Genomic DNA, 22,315 nt, shown 5'->3' on the forward strand with positions numbered 1-22,315 from the left:
AAAGCACAGCAGGTCAGGCAACATCCACGGAGCAGGAAAATTGATTTCCTGATGAAGGGCTTTTGCCCGAAATGTCAATTTTCCTGCTCCTCAGATGCTGCCTGACCTGTGTACCTTTCCAGCACCACTCTAATCTAAACTACCTAATGAGTACAAGGAAAACAGAGCATCTAGAGGAGAGTCATGCAGACACAGGGAGAAGCTATAAACTACACACAGTCACCCAAGCTTGGAATCAAACCCTGATCTTCAGTGCTGTGAGGCAGCAGTGCTAACCACTGAGCCAATGTGCTGCCTTAGCTCCAGGGGTGATGGGACTGGGGAAGACAGTAGGAAATGTTCCAGAGAGTGGAGACAACGTTGTGGACTTTCTAACCTGGAGAGATGATCTGTTGCATTTGCTTCCACATTGTGTAGAGTAATGGGCCTTGGAATCCTGTGTAATTCCAACCTGGAAATATCAGTATCAGCTTCACCTTCCTCGGTTTTTTTCCTCCCCTCTGTCCTGTTCCTTTTTGGCAATCTCTCTTCAGCTATTTGAGAAAATGAATGTATAGAATTTTTAGTTATATCCTTGAATTCTTCTTTTTAAAGTCTAGACTTTTCCAATGATTTACTCTTCAATTTGTACTCTCTGCCATTTCCTGCCACGGTTCAGCTTATCATTTCTCAAATGAATACCTTTCTTTTTGTCTCTGATTTCCCACATCTTCCAAAACTTGATGCCTTGCCCCCACTATTTAGATTAAAATCCTCACTACAGCCATAGTTCCGAAGGTTGACAAGAACGTTGGCGCCAGCATGGTGTAGGTATAGCCTGTCCCATTGATACAAATTGCACTCTGTCCAGTTTGAGTGCCAGTGCCACAGGAACTGAAGCCCACTGCTCCCACACCAACGCCTTCGAACCATGCAATCATCTCTCTAATCTGATTTACTTCATGTCAATTTTAAGTGATTTAGATAATCAACAGATTACAACCTTTGAGGTTTTGTGTCTTATTTAGGCACCTAGCTCTTCAAACTACTGTGCAAAAGCTCCTTCTTTGCTTTTCTTATGTCACTGGAGCTTATATCGACTATGATGGCTGGATCCTCCCCCGTCCTACTCCCAACACCCTCTCCAATCCAAAGCCAAGATCCGAACCCTGGTACTAGATAGGCAACACCTCCTCTGACATTATACTTTTTGCTGCAGGAAATGGTATCAATCCTCTGACTGTAGTATTCCCTAATACCTCAACAACTCATTCTTTCTCATCCCCTCGAATGGTTTCTCACTGGGCCCCTGACTGAGTAGGAGATGACATGTGGCTCCCCTCTCCCTGCACATTGATGGGTGTTTGGTACAGCTAGCACTAATATTCTGGCACAAAATTGCTTGAAGCCAACCTGAACATCAATGACAGCAGAGAAGCACCACTCAGGTTTAGGAACTTCTCCCTTCTTAGGAAAGTACACAGTGTGCATCCTGTAAAATCCCCACACCATTCCCAGAGTCAAAGCTACATGACTCCAGCTGTGGCAAAGAGGTGTACACATGAGTCACCATGCCTCGAATTCTGGCAGCTTTACTTTCTTGTTGGCTACACATTCTCACCCAGGGATCTTGGAGGTCAAGGATTCAGTGGCAGGCTGTTTGCTCTCTCTCATCATCCACTTTGCTGCGGTGACACTTCACCGAGTGAATATGTACAAACCGGGGTTGGGCTACAGCAAACTGGCTTCATGGATGAAGTGTCTACCAATGTTGGCACGTGTATGTCCCTCGGGGTGGGGGTGGGGGATGGGGTTAGTGGGAGTTTGGAGAGAGTGTGATTTCAAACTGCAGTTTTGTGGTGAGGGCCTGTGGTGGGATCCGGCTCCACTTTGCCTTTATGCAGAAGTTGGAGGGACTTGACGAAGACTGACAACTTAGTGGACATCTGGTGACATCTGTTTTCTGACCCCATCTCCTTCACCTTCGTAAGGCTTGGACTCGAGGCATCCAGAATTGCTTCTACATTTCTGTGTGGAATATTTCCTGTGTTCTGGCAGGTGCTGAGCTCAGACTGCAGCCTGGCTTGCACTTGGGTAGAGTCCATGTTTGGCATTTTAACGATTCACTGCAGGAGGATGAACAGATCCAGGAGTTGTTCTGTCGCTTCTGGTCCATCTGAAGAAGGAAACAGGAAGCCTTCCACTCCTTGAGGCAATGGCAGGACGTGGGAAAGACTTGCATTTTTGTCTTCTGTCAGTAGGAGGTGAAGGGGCTGACAGCATGGTGGAAATCCAGAATCGAGAGGTTGAAGAAGGAAGTCCTTGTTTGGGAGTCTAATGTTCCAGCTGGTCGCTACTCACACTGGTCAGTGTATACGGATTAGCAGCACACACATTCATTTCTGGTTTATCTGGCTGCTGCCATTCATGGACGTCAGAGATTTGCTCAGCAGCCGCAAATATTGGATGGAATTATAGCTGGAATCATGACTTGATCAGGCTGCCCAAAGACCCACCCCTGCAAAGGTGAATGAAGAGAGAAAAGGTATTTTGTCCCTAGCTGTGTACATGAGGCCACAGGTCCAGTTTCTCCTGTTCCACCTTCATCTACTTATTGGAAAAAAGTCCTGGGCTGAGCCAGCAGCATCAATGCTGCTGGACCAAGATGGACTTCTTATCCCAGATCCTGAGAGCATAGAACCTCACCGCTGACCTAATATCCAAACCGGTTCTCTCTCAAGCTGTCCAGCAGAGCTGCTCACAGCATTTTTTTGGGCAACTTGCAGCAGGTCAGCCCAGAAGGTTCAAACATCCACACATTGCGATTGGGATCAAGAAGCTGATCTGTGATCTTGACCAGGTCTCCAAAGGTAAATCACCAGGTTTGGATGGGCTGGGCATGAAATTCCACAGGACATTTTGGGATGTGAGAAAAGTTTGGTGAATAATGAGATGTCTGCTCTCATTTTCCTGGGAGATCATAGAGATCCTATAAAATGGAGTAATTCAGCCTATCATGTCCAAGCTGATCCTCTGAACAGCATCTCACGCAGAGCCACACCATTACCCTGCATTTCCTATGGTTAATCCACCTAGTCTGCACATCTTTCGACTTTGGGAGGAAATCAGAGCATACCCACACCAGTAGAATGTACAAGCTCCACACAGACAGTCACACAAGGCTGGAAATGACCCCAGGACCGCAGTGGCGTGAGGCAGCAGTGCTAACCAATGAGCCAGCATGCCATGTACAGAAAACATTTTCTACTTATATTGATAACATGATTTGGAGATGCCGGTGTTGGACTGGGGTGTAAAAATCACAAAACACCAGGTTATAGTCCAAGCAGCAGCACTCCAAAAGCTCGTGTGCTTCCAATTAAACCTGTTGGACTATAACCTGGTGTTGTGTGAATTTTAACATTGATAACATGGTTCTCTTGTTCACAGCCCAAGCTGACCTGCAGAGGATGCTTGAATGCCAAGTAATGCACTCTGAAATAAAACGCTTCAGAGTTTAGGTTCCTTACAGTGTGGAAACAGGCCCTTCAGCCCAACCAGTCCACACTGACCCTCCGAAGAGCAACCCCTCCAGACCCATTTCCCCTGACTAATGCACCGAACACTGCAGGCAATTTAGCATGGCCAATTCACCTAACCTGCACTTTTGGGCTGTGGGAGGAAACCAGAGCATCCAGAGGAAACCCACGCAGTCACAACGAGAATGTGCAAACTCCACACAGACAGTTGCCTGAGGCTGGCATTGAACCCGGATCACTGACACTGTGAGGCAGCAGTGCTAACCATTGAGCCACCATGGTCATTCAAGCATTCTCTGCAGGTCAGCTTGGGCTGTCAAAAGAAGTCTGCACACGTGGTCTGGTCAGCCAGTTCGGGCCATGCTGAGGGAGCTCAGACCTTTCTCCTGGAACATCACCATGTGGTGGACTGCCTTAGGCGTATTGGGGAAGCTAACCAGGGAACCCGTAAGAGCTGGAAACCATCTTGTTATCAAGCTATCAAGTGACTATCAAACCGGGGTCTGAAAGTATTGTTATCTTGACCAAATGAAGCCTCAACTGTGATGAGCTGCTCAAGTATCTTATTGGAAAGTTATACTTCCACTAGTAGCACTTCACTTTAGCCCCACTCTTGGCAGTGCCTCCAAGCATGATCAAGTTGTTTTGTTTAATAAACAGCCTACAGGAAGCATCAGGAGTTCTGTGACACACTGTGTAGTATCTCACCATCTAAACAAAAAGCTCCTAGTTCAAATCCAATCCGGGATCTGATTACTATAGAAGAAACATTCATAATGTGGCCAAACCTGTTAATTGTTGACTTGCAACTCCTTCCAAAATGTATCTGGTGGACAATAAGTAGGAAAGATTCCTAGTCAGGAGGAGAAAGTGAGGACTGCAGATGCTGGAGATCAGAGCTGAAAATGTGTTGCTGGAAAAGCGAGCAAGTCAGGCAGCATCCAAAGAGCAGGAGAATCGATGTTTCAGGCATGACTCATTCTCCTGCTCTTTGGAAGATTCCTAGTCAGCCACATTTGAAGTGCAGTAGCGTCACTCAAGCTATTGGCTCTGGGTTCAGTATAGCGACCTGTTTCAGGAAGATTGAACCATGGAAGACAGCTTCTATATTTCTGTGTGTTTATAGATGTGGGAAGTGTTCTAAATCGAAGACAATTTCACAGTATAGTTGCTAGTTCTTTCTCCAGCTCTACTGTTTTCTGTTTAAGTGGGTAAGGTTTCTTATCCTTTATGCATTCCATTTGGAAAATGGCTGAAAAATACCTGATAATTATCTGTTTAATGATGTTAATAGTCTGCCGCTGGTTTGTCCCACCACGTGATTTGTCACCATGATCGATAACGTAACTTCTGTCACTTGATAATGTAACTTTTAAAAAAAGTTCTGGGATTTACATGTGAAAGAACTGAAACCAACATGGTCATTCTAAAAGCTGAGAGGCAATACAAACAATCCAGGTCTTTTTCAGTATATAAGTTCAGTTGCATCACAATATAAACTTTTGCTATAAATTCTGTGTCCTACAGTCTTGTGCTCTACAACCACCTGATGAAGCAGCAGTGCTCCAAAAGCTGGTGCTCCCAAATAAACCTGTTGGGCTATAACCTGGTGTTGTGAATTTTTTAACTTTGTACACCCCTGTCTAACAGCAGCACCTCCAACTAATGATTCTGGGGTCAGTTTGGCTCAGTTAGATGGACAGTTGGTCTGTGAAGTTGTGTGAAGTCAACAGTGTGAGTTCAATCCTCATAGTGGCTGAGGTTGCCATGAAGTACATTTATGTATTGGCCAGAGAAGAATCATGACATTCAATGACTTGTGAATACATGTGAAGCACACCAAGTTTACCAACCTGGGCAGCAGAGGGAGCCTTTGTATCCAGAACACATTCCAACCACTCTTTTGACAAAATAGCAACAAATCTATTCTCAATCTCTCCCTTCGCCTGAGGTATGGTGGACCTCAGGTTAAGTTACCACCAGCTGTCTCTCTGTAATGAGAGCACAGCACTATGTGACTTGACTTGAGTGAAAGATTCAGTAAATGCTCATTACAACTCCTGGCATACAGACATATTACAGCCACAGGCACTTCACCATTTGGACTAGTACTAAGCAGTTCCATTTGGAACAATTGATGCTTTGATCAACATGGCATGCTTCAAGTGGCCCACGTTAATATGGAACTGAGACATTTATATCCGCAGCTTACATGTTATGGTAGGGTGATGAACGCATTTCTCAAAAATGTACTGCAAACTAGATATGAAACATACCACAATATTACCTTTTATTCCAAAAAAGGAAAAAACTAAATCATCATTGGATACATATGGTTGTACAGAGGCATGTGTTGTCAATTTGTAAAATGAATTAACAAAATGAATCAAAGTCCAATATAATATTTTAGAGTTTTGACAACTCATACTGATCTGGTGATCGAATACCTGTCCAGAGATATATGTGTTATTCTTGTTTGCTGTTGGTTAAAGCTTTGGTTGTCTTGATGCTGGTTGCTGCCACTTGACATCATTGTGAATTATTGTCAGAGTTCTTCTTCCTGTTTTTTTTGTACATTGACATATTTTTACATTACTCTAAGCTGGCTTTGTTCTTTCGCAATGCAGTACTGTGATCAGTAACTCAGCAATGCAATGCTTGCTGTGTCACTTAATATTTGATGAACATGGATTTGATCGTAAGCTTAACCATTTGAGCATGGACAGTGAGGTGATGAAGTAATATGGGCCAATCCCCAGTTAGCACACAGATCTTTAAGCACAATCTTACTGGTACACTGAATTAATTGATAATGATTTGGAGATGTTGGTGTTGGACTGGGATGTACAAATTAAAAATCACACAACACCAGGTTATATCTCAACAGGTTTAACCGAAAGCACTAGCTTTCGAAGCACTGCTCCTTCATCACACATCTCATAAAAATCACACACCAGGTTATAGTCCAACAGTTTTAATTGGAAGCACACTAGCTTTCAGAGCGACACTCCTTCATCAGGAGATTGTGGAGGGCTCGATCGTAACACAGAATTTATAGGAAAAATTTGCAGAAACTGAAATTATACATTGAAAAATTGATTGTCTGTTAAGCCTTTCATCTGTTAGAATACAGTGATAGTTTCACTTCTTTCATGTGTAAATCACAAAACCCTTCTTTTTAAAGTTGCATTCTCGGGTTAGCTGCTAACAATGGTGATAGCTAGACAACCTGGTGTTGTGTGATTTTTAACTTTGTACACCCCAGTCCAACTCCGGCATCTCCAAATCCTTCATCAGGTGGTTATGACAACTATCTGATGAAGGAGCAGTGCTCCGAAAGCTAGTACTTTCAATTAAAACTGTTGGACTATAACCTGGGGGTGCTGTGTGATTTTTAACTTAACCGATAATGGTGGTCATCATGTCTGTGATGATCATGTTCATTGTGTTGTTACATTGTAGAACAATGGGAAATTTAGAGTCGTAATCTGACACAAGGGTGTAGTCTTCCCTGTACACTCTGAACAGGTGTGTTGCTATTTTTGGTAGAAAGAGTGAGTTGAATATGTTCTGGGTACAGAGGTTCCCTCTGCTGCCCAGGTTGCTAAATTTGGTATGCTTCACATATACCCTGCATTAACAAGTCGCTGAATGTCCTGATTCATCCCTGGCCAGTGCATAGGTACACATGTTAATCTTTCTGAGTGTTTATCTGTCACTGGTGTAACCCTCATACGTGATTTTATACTTTGACATAATACTTTTGGTATTATTTGTTCTTGAATGTATCTTGCCAGAATATATCAGGCTTCCCTCTGTATGTTCTCAGAAACTTCTTTAATTCTATCAGGTCATCCATCTGCAACACTTGCAGTTGCTCATCTTCAGCAGTTACTGATAGCATCTGTTCATATTGGCTCGAGCTGAAGCGTAACAGATCAATCTTGAAGCATGTCTTGTAAGTCAACTTATTAGATTGTCTTACTTTGGGTCTGTTCCACCTCAGTGGATGTGGTTTCAATCTCATGAATGGTCATTATATTTACATCAGTGCTTACTGATGGTCCTGCTCCTGCTGGACCTCTGTGTGACGTTAACCAGGTAGAGAACATGATCATGGTCTGAATATTTGCAGTTTGCTCAGTTGATTGTGCATTTCATTGATATGGTTGCATTTGTGCATGTTCTGAATACTTTCCCCCGGATCAATTGTGCTGTCTTGTTTGTCACCTGTATTTTATTCTGACATCCGGGCTTGACGTTTGTAACCTGGTCTTCTGGGAGAAAGTGGGCAGTGCTGATGCTGGCGATCAGAGTCAAAAAAGTGTAGTGCTGGAAAAGCACAGCTGGTCAGACAGCATCCAAGGAGCAGGAGAGTTGACGTTTCGAGCATAAACACTTAATCAGGAATGCTCCTGATGACGAGCTTATGCTTGTAACGTCAATTGTCCTGCTCCTCGGATGCTGCCTGACCGATTGTGCTTTTCCAGCATCACACTTTTTGATTCTAACCAAATCTTCTGCACACACATGCTCAGAGCTACTTGGTGCCAAACGCTTTGTCAACATGAAGAAATGCTGGGCAGCTTTTGGATGAGTGCAACAAATCACATACTTGTCCAGAATGTGCTGGTTTGGTGTGCTTTATTGACAATAGCAACAATGCTGGCTGCACAAAGGCTTGTACTTATTGTTGGTCAGCCATTACGGTGTCACACTAGTCCCCATCTTCAAGCAAGTTGAAAAAGATCTTTTTCCTCGCTCAGAAGAACCTTCTTGAGAGCTTTAATCTGTAGAAAGATGACTACTAATTCAATGGTCATCTCTGAGTTCTTTATCAGAGAAATCACATTGAGCCTCTTTGCTGCTGCAGCTTGCAACATCATCAATAAACTCTTGAGGTCTCTGACTGTATGACATGCTTTGGATTCAGTTAATCCTGAAGTTAATTTGCACGTTGATCCATCCTTTCAAATACTTCCCAGATTGCTTGTGGATCTTTCTTATTATTCACAGGGAGACTGATGCTTTAATTCTGCAAAGCTGTCCTTGCTGATAGCAATTAAGATTTTCAGGGATCTCTTCTTGGGATTATTTATCATTTGATTAGTACAGCTATACATGTTGATGAATAACTAATCCAGTGAAGATATCATTGGTTCCCTAACCACAATGGACTGTTTGCCTTCCTTTTCGTTTTGAAGGTTTTTGTTTGCTTTATTGCATTAAAATAGAGTGCAGGGCTTGTTTGCTGCTTTTTAAAACTTATCTACATTATTTTTGACTATTGAAGCCCATTTGTTGGGTTATAATGATTTAGGATCATGGCTTTAAGAGATGGAGGCCTTTAGTAGCAGGTTTTCGATTTCAATCATTAGATGACACATGCACTAAATAGGACACAGAACACAGAACATAGAACATTACTGCGTAACACAGGCCCTTCGGCCCTTGATGTTGTGCCAACCTATGAAACCAATCTGAAGCCCATCTAACCTATACTATTCCATTCTCGTCCATATGCCTATATTTAAATGCCCTTAAAGTTCCCAATCTACTACAGTCACAGGCAATGCTTTCCACGCCTCTACTACTCTCTGAGTAAAGAAACTACCTCTGACATCTGTCCTATGTCTATCACCCCTCAATTTAAAGATATATCCCTCATACTAGCCATTGCCATCTGAGGAAAAAGGCTCTTACTGTCCAACCTGTCTAACCCTCTGCTTATCTCAATTAAGTCTCAATTAAGTCACCTCTCAACCTTCTTCTCTCTAATGAAAACACCCTCAACTCCCTCAGCCTTTCCTCATAAGACCTTCCCTTTGTACCAGGCAACATCCTAGGAAATCTCCTTGAACTTTTTCCAAGTCATCCACATTCTTCTGGTGACCAGAACTGTATGCAGTACTCCAAATGCAGCCACACCAGAGTTTTGTACAGCTGCAGCAGGATCTCATGGTTCCGAAACTCAATCCCTCTACCAATAAAAGCTAACACACCGTATGCCTTCTTAACAACCCTACCAACCTGGGTGGCAACTTTCAAGAATCTCTGTACATGGACACCAAGATCTCTCTGTTCATCTCCACTGCCAAGAATCTTACCATCACCCAGTATTGTGCATTCCTGTTGCTCCTCCCAAAGTGAATTGCCTCACACTTTTCCACATTTAACTTCATTTGCCACCTCTCAGCCCAGCTTTGCAATTTATCTATGTCTGTCCGTAATCTACAACACCCTTCGTCACTATCCACAACTCTACCGACCTTAGTGTCATCCGGAAATTTACTAAGCCATCCTTCTATGCCCTCCTCCAGGTCAATTATGAAAATAACATACACCAATGGACACAAAACTGATCCTTGCAGTATCCCACTACTAACTGAAATCCAGGATGAACATTTCCCATCAACCACCACCCTCTGTCTTCTTTCAGCTAGCCAATTTCTGATCCAAACAATTAAATCAAGCTCAATCCTGTGCCTCTGTATTTTGTGCAATAGCTTACTGTGGAAACCTTATCAAATGCCTTACTGAAATCCAGATACACCACATCAACTGCTTTACCCTCATCCACCTGTGTGGTCACCTTCTCAAAGAACTCAATCAGGTTTGTGAGGCACAACCTACTCTTCACAAAGCCATGTTGACTATCGCTAATCAACTTATTCCTTTATAGATGATTATAAATCCTATTTCTTATAATCCTTTCCAACACTTTACCCACATCTGAGGTAAGGCTCATAGGTCTATACTTTCAGGGTTGTCTCTACTCCCCTTCTTGAATAAAGGAACAACATTTGTTATCCTCCAGTCTTCTGGCACTATTCCTAGACAATGACGATATAAAGATCAAAGCCAAAGGCTCAGCAATTTCTTCCCTTACTTCCCAAAGAATCCTAGGATAAATCCCACCTGACCCAGTGTACTTATCTATTTTTACACTTTTCAGAATTGCTAACTCCTCCTCCTTGTGAAACTCAATCCTATCTACTCTAGTAGCCTGTACCTCAGTATTCTCTTCGACCACATTGTCTTTTTTTTAGTGTGGATACTGATGAAAAGTATTCATTTAGCACTTCCCTTATCTCCTCTGACTCCATGCCCAACTTCCCACTACATTGCTTGATTGACCCTAATCTTACTCTCATCATTCTTTTATTCCTGATATACCTACAGAAAGCTTAAGGGTTTTCCTTGATCCTATCCACCAATGACATCTCATGTCCCCTCCTGGCTCTTCTTTACTCTCTTTTTAGGTCTTTCCTGGCTAACTTGTATATCTCAAGTACCCTAACAAAACCATCACATCTCATCCTAATGTAATTTGGAGATGCCAGTGTTGGACTGGGATGTACAAAGTTAAAAATCACACAACACCAGGTTATAGTCCAACAGGTTTAATTGGAAGCATACTAGCTTTCGGAGCGACACTCCTTCATCAGGTGATAGTGGAGGGCTCGATCGTAACACAGAATTTATAGGAAAAATTTGCAGTGTGATGTAACTGAAATTATACATTGAAAAATTGATTGCCTGTTAAGCCTTTCATCTGTGATACAGAGTTAGTTCCTCTTCTTTCATGTGTAAATCACAAAACCTTTCTTTTTAAAAGTTCCATTCTCAGGTTAGCTGTTAACAATGGTGATAGCTAGACAATATGTTGAAGGTGTTGGCCCCCTGTGTTCTCTGTCTATGCCATGATGTTTAGATTGATTCTAATCTAAAAAGTGAGATAACGGAGTTTTACATGAATGCATGCAGTTTTTGAGCAAAGTACAATGTAACCCTGCAAGTACAAATTCACCCCACAAAATATATGTGTGCATGTGGGTCTTTGTCTGTGTGTGCATGTGTCTGTCTGGGGTGGGGGTTGTGAGCGCGAGAAAGTGTATGTGTGTGTGTGTGTAGTGAGTGCAGAGTGTCTTAAGTCTGTGAGACGGTGCATGTGTGAGTGTGGGAGTGTGTGTGTCTGTAAGGGTGTGTGTGGGTGTCTGTGTGCGCGTCTGTGTATATGTGTGTCCGTGTGTATGTGTGTATAGGAGTGCCTGTGTGTGTGTGCGTAGGAGCAAATTTTTGCTATAAATTCTGTATGTTAGGATTGAGCCCTCCACTATCACCTGGTGAAGGAGCGACACTCTGAAAGCTAGTGTGCTTCCAATTAAACTTTTTTAGATTAGATTAGATTACTTACAGTGTGGAAACAGGCCCTTCGGCCCAACAAGTCTACACCGACCCGCCGAAGCGCAACCCACCCATACCCCTACATTTACCCCACTACGGGCAATTTAGCATGGCCAATTCACCTGACCCGCACATCTTTGGACTGCGGGAGGAAACCGGAGCACCCGGAGGAAACCCACGCAGACACAGGGAGAACGTGCAAACTCCACACAGTCAGTCGCCTGAGTCGGGAATTGAACCCGGGTCTCAGGCGCTGTGAGGCAGCAGTGCTAACCACTGTGCCACCGTGCCGCCCACGGACTTGGACTATAACCTGGTGTTGTGTGATTTTTAACTTTGTACATCCTAACGTAAGCCTTCTTCTTCCTCTTGACAAGAGATTCAACTTCCTTGGTAAACCACGCCTCCTGCGCTTGACAACTTCCTCCCTGCTTGACCGGTACACACTTATCAAGGACCCGCAGTAGCTGTGGGTATATACCTATCCCTTTCCATCACTAAAGTAAACATAACCAAATTGTGGTCATAATCACCAAAGTGATAGGTTATGATGACACCATAGGGCTTCCTTCTCTCTTTGTGCTGATCTTGGCATGCAGGTAAACGGTCTTAGACAATAAAGCAGTTACTTCAGTGATTTAAAGACTACGTTCTGTTCAGTAGCACCCTGGATTAGGCTTGAAAACCTTTGAATTAAGTCAGAAAGATTTTGACTACTGCTTTTACTTCTAACAAGTTTTAAATATGAAAGCTTGCAATTAGTCCATTTACTCACAGAAATTAGTGTTGTTACTTTGAAGTTCAGGGCTGTCCTTCTTTAGAGACACACCAGATGGCCTCCTTCTTTAGAGACCGCAATTTCCCTTCCCACATGATTAAAGATGTCCTCCAAATCTCCCACCTCCGCCCTCAGACCCCACCCCTCCAACCGTAACAAGGACAGGACACCACTGGTGCTTACCTTCCACCCTACCAACCTTTGCATAAACCAAATCATCCACTGACATTTCTGCCACCTCCAAACAGACCCCACCACCAGGGATATATTTCCCACCCCACCCCTTTCCGCCTTCTGCAAAGACCGTTCCCTCTGTGACTACCTGGTCCACGCCCCCCTACGACCCACCCTCCGATCCTGGCACCTTCCCCTGCCACTGCAGGAATTGCAAAACCTGCGCCCACACCTCCTCCCTCAGCTCCATTCAAGGCCACATCCATCAAAGCTTTACCTGCACATCTACCAATATCATTTATTGTATCCGTTGCTCCCAATGCGGTCTCCTCTACATTGGGGAGACTGGACGCCTCCTAGCAGAGCGCTTTAGGGAACATCTCTGGGACACCCACACCAATCAACCACACCACCCTGTGGCCCAACATTTCAACTACTCCTCCCACTCTGCCAAGGACATTGAGGTCCTATGCCTCCTTCACCACCGCTCCCTCACCACCCGATGCCTGGAGGAAGAACGCCTCATCATCTGCCTCGGAACACTTCAACTCCAGGGCATCAATGTGGACTTCACCAATTTCCTTATTTCTCCTTCCCCCACCTTACCCTAGTTCCAAACTTCCAGCTCAGCACTGTCCCCATGACTTGTCCTACCTGCTTATCTACTTTTCCACCTATCCATTCCACCGTCCCCCCAAACTTTCACCTTCATCCCCACCCCCATTCTCCTCTCACTCCTCACCCTCCTCTCACTTATCTCTCCACCCTTCAGGCTCTCTGCCTGTATTCCTGATGAAGGGCTTTTGCCCGAAACATCGATTTTACTGTTCCTCGGATGCTGCCTGAACTGCTGTGTTCTTCCAGCACCACTAACCCAGAATCTGTCATCTAGTCCATGTTCAGTGGAATTTACAAAGGTTTGTAACTATGTTCTTGGAGTCCATTGTAAGAAGTGATTGTTGATTACCACTGTGCTGCTATATGACCAGTTATTGTGCTTTGTAATGGTATTGTGGACGTTTGCCTCCAGGACGATATTTCTGCCTGATTAGGCAATAGTTATGTTAGCTGCCATAACATTCGAACTAAATGAGTAATGCAAAATTGAAAGGTTCAGTCGACATTTATTATAGTTCCTTGTCCATACAGATCAAGAGGTGAAAAAGGGGACATGAGCTAACTTAGGCAAATACAGCTAAGAATCTAAAGAGAAATTCTATGATTACATTAATGGCAAAAGAGTAACTAGGGAGAGAATACGGCGACTTAAAAATCAATGTGGAACTAGATGAGATAGATGAGATGTTAAACTAATATCTTGCTTCAGTATTTACTGTGGAGAAGGACGTGGGAGTTAGGGGCATTTTAGAAACGTAGATATAGTGATGTCTTGAAAAGAGCTCATATTACAGAAGGAGGTATTGGATGTCTTAAAATGCATACAGGTAAAGAAACCCTCACAGACTGATCAGGTGTTTCCCAGAACTTTGTGGGAAACTAGGGAAGAGATTGTTTGATTCCTTGCTGAGATATTTGTATCATTGGTAGCCACAGGTGAGGTGCTGGAAGATTGAATATTGGCTAAAGCGGTGCCATTATTTAAGAAAAGTGGTAAGGAAAAGCCAGGGAATCATAGGCTGGTGAGCCTTGCATCAGTGGTGGGTTGTTGGAGGGAAATCTGAGGGACCAGGATTTTCATGCTTCTAGAAAGGCAAGGACTGATTAAAGATAGTCAACATGACTTAATCTGTGGGAAATTGTGTCTCACTAACTTGTTTGAGTTTTGTGAAAAGGCGACAAAGAAGATTGATGAAAGCAGAGTGGTAGATAATTGCACATATAGACTTCAGCAAAACATTTGACATTGTTCCATATGGTAGAAAGGTTACTAAAGTTACATGGGATCCAGGGAAAGTTAGCCAATTGGATACACAAATGGCTTAAAGGCAACAGACAGACGGTGGTGGTAGAGAGTTGCTTTTCCAGCAGTGTACCACAAAGATTGGTGCTGGGTCCACTGCTTTTCATCACTTATATGATTGAATATGAATATAGGAGAAACATGTGTCCTGGAACAGTATGGGGGGGAACCCTCAGTCCTGGAGCGGTGTGAGGGGGGAATCCCGTGTCCCAGAGCAGTGTGTGGGGAAAGCCGAGTCCTGGAGCAGTGTGTGGGGGAAAACCGGAATCCGGGATCAGTGTGTGGGGAGACCCGAGTCCTGGAGCAGTGTGCGGGGAATCCCGAGTCCCGGTGCAGCGTGTGGGGGAAACCGGAATCCTGGAGCAGTGTGGGGGGAATCCCGAGTCCCGGTGCAGCGTGTGGGGGAAACCGGAATCCTGGAGCAGTGTGGGGGGAGTCCTGAGTCCCGGAGCAGTGTGAGGGGGGAGACCCAAGTTCCAGAGCAGTGTGAGGGGGAAATCCGAAGCCCGGAGCGGTGTGAGGGGGGAATCCCAAGTCCTGGAGCAGTGTGGAGGGAGGAACCCGAGTCCCAGATCAGTGTATGGGGGAAACCCAAGTCCCGGAGCAGTGTCGGGGGGTGGGCGAGGAGGAACCCGAGACCCGGGGCAGTGTGGGGGTGAGGGGGGGATACCCGAGTGCCGGAGCAGTGTGTGGGGGACAGTCGAGTCCCAGAGCAGTGTCGGAGGCGGGGGGGGGGGGGGGGGGGAAGGGCAAGAACCCGAGACCGGGAGCAGTGTGCGGGGGAGCCCAAGTCCGGGAGCAGTCTGGGAGGTGAGGGGGTGATACCCGAGTGTTGGAGCAGTGAGTGGGGGGAGGAACCCGAGACCGGGAGCAGCATGTGGGGGCGGAAACCTGAGGGAAGCGTGTCCCGGCACAGTGCGAGGGAAGCATGTCTCGGTACAGTGCCAGGGAAACGTGTCCTGGTATAGCGCGAGTGAAGAGTGTCCTGTACAGCGCGAGGGAAGCGTTTCTTGGTACAGTGTGAGGGAAGTGCATCCCGGTACAGCACAAGGGAAGCGTGTCCCGGTAGAGCGTGAGGGAAGCATGTCTCGGTATAGCACGAGGAAAACGTGTCGCGGTACAGCGCATGGGAATCGTTTCTCGGTACAGCGCGAGGGAAGTGTGTCTCGGTATAGCATGAGGGAAGCGAGTCCTGGTACAGTGCCAGGGAAACGTGTCGTGGAATAGCGCGAGTGAAGCGTGTCCTGTACAGCGCGAAGGAAACGTTTCACGGTACAGTGTGAGGGAAGTGAGTCCTGGTATAGCGTGAGGGAAGCGTGTCTCGGTACAGTGTGAGGGAAGTGTGTCCCGGAACAACACGAGGGAAGCATGTCCTGTACAGTGCGAGGGAAGCGTTTCTCGGTACATTGTGAGGGAAGCACGTCCCGGTACAGCGTGAGGGAAGTGTGTCCCGGTACAGCGTGAGGGAAGCGTGTCTCGGTACAACGTGAGGGAAGCACGTCCTGGTACAGTGTGAGGAAAGCGTGTCTCGATATAGCACAAGGAAAGCGTGTCTCGGTACAGCACGACAGAAGCGCATTTCAGTACAGCGCGAGGGCAGCGTGTCCCAGTACAGTGTGAGGGAAGCCTGTCCTGATACAGTGTGAGGGAAGCCAGTCCTGGTTCAGCGCAAGGGAAGTGTGTCCCGGTACAGCACGAGGGAAGGGTGTCCTGGTACAGCGCAAGGGAAGTGTGTCTTGGTACAGCACGACTGAAGCGCATCTCAATACAGCGCGAGGGAAGCATGTCCCAATACAGCGCGAGGGAAACGTGTCTTGGTACAGCGCGAGGGAAGCGAGTCATGGTACAGCGCGAGGGAAGTGGTGTCCCGGTACAGCACGAGGGAAGCGCGTCCTGGTACAGCGTGAGGGCAGTGCATCCCAGTACAGTGTGAGGGAAGCCTGTCCTGGTACAGTGCAAGGGAAGTGTGTCCCGGTACAGCACGAGGGAAGGGTGTCCTGGTACAGCGCGAGGGAAGCGTGTCTCGGTACAGCGCAAAGGAAGCGTGCCTCGGTATAGCATGAGGGAAGTGTGTCCCGGTACAGCACGAGAGAAGAGTGTCCTGGTACAGCAAAAGGGAAATGTGTCCCGGTACAGCACGAGAGAAGTGAGTCCCAGTACAGCGTGAGGGCAGCACATCCCAGTACAGCGTGAGGGAAGTGAGTCCCAGTATAGCACGAGGGAAGTGTGTCCCAGTACAGCGCGAGAGAAGTGTGACCCGGTACAGTGTGAGGAAAGCATGTCTCGGTGCAGCGCGATGGACGCGTGTTTCGGTACAGCGTGAGGGCAGCGCATCCCGGTACAGCGTGAGGGAAGTGTGTCCCACTACAGCGCGAGGAAAGCGTGTCTCGGTACAGTGTGAGGGAAGTGAGTCCCGGTACAGCACGAGGGAAGTGAGTCCGGTACAGCGTGTGGGAAGTGTGTCCCGGAACAGCACGAGGGAAGCGTGTCACAGTACAGCACGAGGGAAACGTGTCTCGGTACAGCGCAAGCGAAGCACGTCCCGGTACAGCGTGAGGGAAGTGTGTCCTGGTATAGTGCGAGAGCAGTGAGTCCCTGTACAGCGCGAGGGAGGTGCATCTCGGTACAGCACGAGGGTGCGAGTCCCAGTACAGTGCGAGGGAAGCGTGTCCCTGTTTGGCACCAGCGAAGCATGTCCTGGTACAGCGTGAGGGAAGTGAGTCCCAGTACAGCGCGAGGGAAGCGTGTCTTGGTACAGCGCAAGGGAAGCATGTCCCGGTACAGCACGAGGGAAGCATGTCTCGGTACGGTGCCAGGGAAACGTGCCGTGGTATAGCGCAAGTGAAACGTGTCCTGTACAGCACGAGGGAAGCGTGTCCCTGTATAGCGCGAGGGAAGTGAGTCCCAGTTCAGCGCGAGGGAAATGTTTCACGGTACAGTGTGAGGGAAGCGTGTCTCGGTACAGTGTGAGGGAAGTGAGTCCCGGTACAGCACGAGGGAAGTGAGTCCAGTACAGCGTGTGGGAAGTGTGTCCCGGAACAGCACGAGGGAAGCGTGTCCTGTACAGCACGAGGGAAGCGTGTCACGGTACAGCACGAGAGAAGCGTGTCTCGGTACAGCGCAAGGGAAGCACGTCCCGGTACAGCGCGAGGGAAGTGAATCCCGGTACAACGTGAGGGAAGTGTGTCCCAGTATAGTGCGAGAGAAGTGAGTCCCTGTACAGCGCGAGGGAGGCGCATCCCGGTACAACACGAGGGAGTGAGTCCCAGTACAGTGCGAGGGAAGCGTGTCCCTGTTTGGCACCAGCGAAGCATGTCCCGGTACAGCGCGAGGGAAGTGAGTCCCGGTACAGCACGAGGGAAGCGTGTCTTGGTACAGCATGAGGGAAGCATGTCCTGGTACAGCGCAAGGGAAGCATGTCCCGGTACAGCGTGAGGCAAGTGTGTCCTGGTACAGCGTGAGGGAAGTGAGTCCCAGTGCAGCGCAAGGGAAGCGTGTCCCAGTACAGCGTGAGGCAAGTGTGTCCTGGTACAGCGTGAGGGAAGTGAGTCCCAGTGCAGCGCAAGGGAAGCGTGTCCCAATACAGCGCGAGGGAAGGGTGTCACGGTACAGTGCAAGGGAAGTGTGTCCCGGTATAGCATGAGGGAAATGAGTCCCGGTACAGCGCGAGGGAAGCATGTCCTGGTACAGCGCAAGGGAAGCATGTCCCGGTACAGCGTGAGGCAAGTGTGTCGCGGTACAACGTGAGGGAAGCGTGTCCCAATACAGCGTGACGGAAGCGTGTCAGGGTACAGTGCGAGGGAAGTGTGTCCTGGTACAGCACGAGGGAAGCGTGTCACTGTACAGCACGAGGGAAGCATGTCCTGGTACAGCGCAAGGGAAGCATGTCCCGGTACAGCACGAGGGAAGTATGTCAAAGTACAGCACGAGGGAAGCGTGTCTTGATACAGCGCGAGGGAAGCATGTCTCGGTACAGCGCGAGGGAAGCATGTCTCGGTACAGTGCAAGGGAAGCATGTCTCGGTACAGTGCAAGGGAAGCATATCCCAGTACAACGTGAGGGAATCACGTCCTGGTACAGCGTAAAGGAAGCGTGCCTCGGTATAGCGTGAGGTAAGCGTGTCTCGGTACAGCGCGAGGGAAGCACGTCCTGGTACAGCGCAAGGGAAGCGTGTCCCGGTACCGTGCCAGGGAAGCGAATCCTGGTACAGCGCGTGGGAAGCGTGTCCCAGTACCACACCATTTATCTTGTTGAAGCTGCGTGCTGGTGAGGTGCGGACTGAAGGCTGGAGCGAAGTGGGACATTTGTTGGACTTGTGCCTGGTGCCGGCCGTCAGACCACGTGCTGAGACTCTGCTATCTGAAATTCTTTACAAGACTGTAATGTAAATCCTGTAACTCTGTTATAACTATCATATGTCTAACTTATTTTTAGAGACTATAAGTAATGCTACTACTTTTCCTTTTAATCCTATTTTGTATCCAAGATTTGTATCTCAGTACTTGTACCTAAGATGGTGCTATTAAAGGCAACCCATTATAAAAAGTTATCACTGTTCTGCTGTCCTTTTTTATTGGAGTGAATACATGTGACAAAAAAGGATGTTCTAATTCTGATATTGGAGAGAATGAACAGCAGGTGGCAGCAGTGTTTATTAGAACAAAGTTAAAAGTTGGCGTAACAATTGGTGTTACATGAATTCATGTAAGACTCTGTTAACTCACTTTTTAGATTAGAATCAGTCTAAATGTTATGGCACAGATAGAGGATACAGGGGGCGAACACCTTCAACATATTGTCTGGCTAACACCAATTGTTACATTTAACCTGAGAATGTAACTTTATAAAAAAAATTATGGTTTATACATGAAAGAAGTGAAACTATCGTGGTATTCGAACAGATGAAAGACTCAACAGACAGTCAAGGTATTTTTCAATGTATAATTTCAGTTACAGCACACTGTAAACTTTTGCTATAATTTCTGTGCCTTACAATTGAGCCCTCCACAACTACCTGATGAAGGAGCAGCGCTCTGAAAGCTAGTGCTTCCAATTAAACCTGTTGGACTATAACCTGGTGTTGTGTGATTTTTAACTTTGTACACCCCAGTCAACACCAGCATCTCCAAATTATTTATTAGAACAGATCCACAAATCAAAGAATTAATGTGTAAATTCTGGAAATCAATGAAATTAAAATAGAAAATGCTGGAACCATACGGCAGATTCACCAGTTTAAAAAACGAAGTGCTCATGTTCTGCGTTTACTCTGATTCCATGCTGTAGCATTTTGTGTTGAGTATGTCCCTCTTGACTAATTTTCTACTGAGGCGTCTGTCCTATTTTATAGAAGTTTCACAGACCACGCAAATATCATTTCTATACAAAGATTGCTCTGTAGCAAACATATATTTATGATTATTTTTCATTTCCTTAATTCTGTCAAGATGTGACATTCTCTTTGACTCAGCATACACACTTAGGGAAGATATTCCCTTGAATACATCCAGGGAAGATATTTGGGTGGAACTGAGAAATAAAAAAGGGGTGTTCACCTTATTGGGATTGTATTGTAGACCCCCTAATAGTCAGTGAGAATTTGATTTGTAAGGAGATTTCAGTTATCTGTAAGAATAATAGGATGGTTATGGTAGGGGATTTGAACTTTCCAAACATAGACTGGGACTGCCATAGTGTTAAGGGCTTAGATGGAGAGGAATTTAAATGTGTACAAGAAAATTTTCTGCTTCAGTATGTGGATGTATCTACTAGAGAAGGTGTAAAACTTGACCTACTCTTGGGAAATAAGGCAGGGCAGGTGACTGAGGTGTCAGTGGGGGAGCACTTTGGGGCCAGCGACCATAATTCTATAAGTTTTACAATAGTGATGGAAAAGGGTAGACCAGATCTAAAAGTTGAAGTTCTAAATTGGAGCAAGGCTAATTGTGACAGTAGTAGGCAAGAACGTTCAAAAGCTGATGGGCACAGATGTTTGCAGATGAAGGGATGGCTGGAAAATGGGAAGCCTTCAGAAATGAGATAATAAGAGTTCAGAGACAGTATATTCCTGTCAGGGTGAAAGGTAACACTGGGAGGTATAGGGAATGTTGGATGACCAGAGAAATTGAGGCTTTGGTTAAGAAAAAGAAGGAAGCATACGTCAGGCATAGACAGGATAGATCGAGTGAATCCTTAGAAAAGTATAAAGGAAGTAGGAGTATACTTAAGAGAGGAATCAAGAGGGCAAAAAGGGGACATGAGATAGCTTTGGCACATAGAGTTAAGGTGAATACAAAGAGTTTTATAAACACATTAAGGACAAAAGGGTAACCAGGGAGAGATTAGGACCCCTCAAAGATCAGTAAAGCAGCCTATCTGTGAAGCCGCAGGAGATGGGGGAGATAGTAAACGAGTATTTTGCATCAGTGTTTGTTGTGGAGAAGGACATAGAAGATATAAAATATGGTGTAATAGATGGTGACATCTTGAACAATGTCCATATTACTGAGGAGGAGGTGCTGTATGTCTTGAAATGTATAAAAGTGGATAAATCCCCAGGACCTGATCAGGTATACCCTAGAACTCTGCAGTAAACTAGAGAAGTGATTGCTGCGCCTCTTGCTGAAATATTTGTATCATCAATAGTCACAGGTGAGGTGCCGAAAGACTATTTAAGAGAGGTGGTAAGGAAAGCCCAGTTAACTATAGACCAGTGAGCCTGACATTGGTGTTGGGCAAGTTGTTGGAGGGAATCCTGAGGGACAAGGTTTACATGTATTTGGAAAGGCAAGGACTGATTAGGGATAGTCAACATGGCTTTGTGTGTGGGAAACCATGTCACACAAACTTGATTGAGTTTTTTGAAGAAGTAACAAAGAGGATTGATGAGGGGAGAGTGGTAGATGTGATCCATATGGACTTCAGTGAGGCATTCAGCAAGGTTCCTCAAGGGAGACTGGTTAGCAAGGTTGGATCTCATGGAATACTAGGAGAACCAACCATCTGGTTATAGAACAGGCTCAAAGATAGAAGATAGAGGGTGGTGGTGCAGAGTTGTTTTTCAGACTGGAGCCTGTGACCAGTGGAGTGCCACAAGGATCAGTGCTGGGTCCATTACTTTTTGCAATTTATATAAATGATTTGGATGTGAGCTTAAGAAGTATATTTAGTAAGTTTGCAGATGACACCAAAACTGGAGGTGTAGTAGAGCGCGAAAATGGTTACCTCAGATTACAACAGGATCTTGATCAGATGGGCCAATGGGCTGAGGAGCAGCAGATGGAGTTTAATTTAGATAAATGTGAGATGCTGCATTTTGGAAAAGCAAATCTTAGCAGGATTAATGCACTTAATGATAAGGTTCAAGGGAGTGTTGCTGAACAAAGAGACCTTGGAGTGCAGGTTCATAGTTCATTGAAAGTAGAGTCACAGGTAGATAGAATAGCAAAGAAAGTATTTGGAATGCTTTGGAGAAAGTGAGGACTGCAGTTGCTAGAGATCAGAGTTGAGAGTGTGGTGCTGGAAAGGCACAGCAGGTCAGGCAACATCTGAGGAGCAGGAGAGTCAACCTTTTGGACATCGGCCCTTTATCAGGAATGAGGCTTGTGGACTGGGGAGTGGGGTGGGGGTGCGGAGTGGGGGTGGGAGGCGCAGGGGGGTTGCTAAGTGATAAATGGGAGAGGGTGGGGTTGGGGGAAGGTAGCTGAGAACGCAATAGATAGATGAAAGGGGGAAGGT

This window comes from Hemiscyllium ocellatum, chromosome 10 (assembly GCF_020745735.1).
Source record: "Hemiscyllium ocellatum isolate sHemOce1 chromosome 10, sHemOce1.pat.X.cur, whole genome shotgun sequence".
Lineage (NCBI taxonomy): Eukaryota > Metazoa > Chordata > Chondrichthyes > Orectolobiformes > Hemiscylliidae > Hemiscyllium > Hemiscyllium ocellatum.